Consider the following 1,611-nt stretch of genomic DNA (forward strand, 5'->3'; position numbering starts at 1 on the left):
ACCTTATTTGAGATAGTTATTGGAAGTCGTAACCGAACACCGCATGCAAAATTTCAGACAAATCGGATAAAATTTGCGGCATCCAGGGGCTCAAGAAGTAAAATCGGGAGTTCGGTTTATGTGGGAGCTATGTCAGGTTATGGACGGTTTCGGACCGCACTTGAAAGTTATAACAGAACACTACATGCAAATTTTCAGCCAAACCGAACGAAAATTGAGGCATCCAGGGGCTCAAGAAGTAAAATCGGGAGTTCGGTTTATATGGGAGCTATATCAGGTTATGGACGGTTTCGGAACGCACTTAGCATAGTTATTGGAAGTCATAACAGAACACCACATGCAAAATTTCAGCCAAATCGGGCGTAAATTGAGGCTTTTAGAGGCTCAAGAAGTCAAATCGGGAGATCGGTTTATATGGGAGCTATATCTAAATCTGAACTGATGTGGCCTATTTGCAATCCCCAACGACGTACTTCAATATTAAGTATCTGTGCAAAATTTCAAGCGGCTAGCTTTACGCGTTTGACCGCTATCGTGATTTCGATAGACAGACTAACGGACGGACATGGATAGTACGACTCAGAACGTCGATACGATCAAGAATATATATACCTTACTAGGTAACCCGGGGCCCGCTCCGCTGCGCCTTCTTTTACTTCATATGGAACAAAAGTTTCCTTGGAATATTTATTTTCGACAATTAAAGATATTTTAGTGAAATACCATGCAAACTTGACTAACAGTTTAACAATATAAGTGCCTTTATCTGAATCCCATATGATCTTTATTGGTCTACGAACTTAAGTTTGGATATTCTCATGATGTCTAATTTAGTGGTGTTTTTGGGGGAGAGGTGGTCCCCCAGATACTTGGCCCTGAAAAACTATCAGCATCGTGCTCTTCTCTCAAATACCATTTATTGAAACCCCATATTGCCATTGGCTTAAGAGGAGTTTACAGGATGAGGCGTCCCCCAAACACATGGCCCTAAAATAGGTTAACAAATTCGTTTTCTAATCTCAAAAACCTTTCATTTGAGCCACATATTGGCATGGTAAAAAATTTTTCCCTTTGGGGTGTTTTTGTTGGTAAATACATGGCCCTACATTTGGATATCAAATTCTTATTCTACTCCCAAATACTTTTATTTAAGCCCCATATTGCGATGGTCACTAAAAAATTGCTGTTTGTGGGGTATTTTGGGAAAGGGGTAGACCCCCAGAAAATTGGTCCCGAAAATGGGTATCAATTCTTGCTCTACCCCCCAATTCCTTTTATTTAAGCTCCAATAAATATGCCCGATTTAGGGGTATTTTGGGGATTGGGATGGTCCCCCAAACACTAAGCCCGGAAAATATATGAGCAACGTGCTCTATTCTCATATATCTATATATCATTTATTTGAACCCCATATTGCCATTGCCCTCAAAATTGGAGATCAAATTCGTTTTCTAATCTCATTTAAACTCCTTATTGCAAAAGTCAACAAATATGTCCGGTTTGGGGTATTGGCCCTGAAAACTATGAATGTTTAGTTCCACTCTCTTTAAGACCCAAATTGTCTTGGTGAGCAAATACGTCTTATTTGGGGGTTGTTATGGTGGTGGGACG

This window comes from Stomoxys calcitrans, chromosome 1 (genome assembly GCF_963082655.1).
Source record: "Stomoxys calcitrans chromosome 1, idStoCalc2.1, whole genome shotgun sequence".
In the NCBI taxonomy this organism is placed as follows: Eukaryota; Metazoa; Arthropoda; class Insecta; order Diptera; family Muscidae; genus Stomoxys; species Stomoxys calcitrans.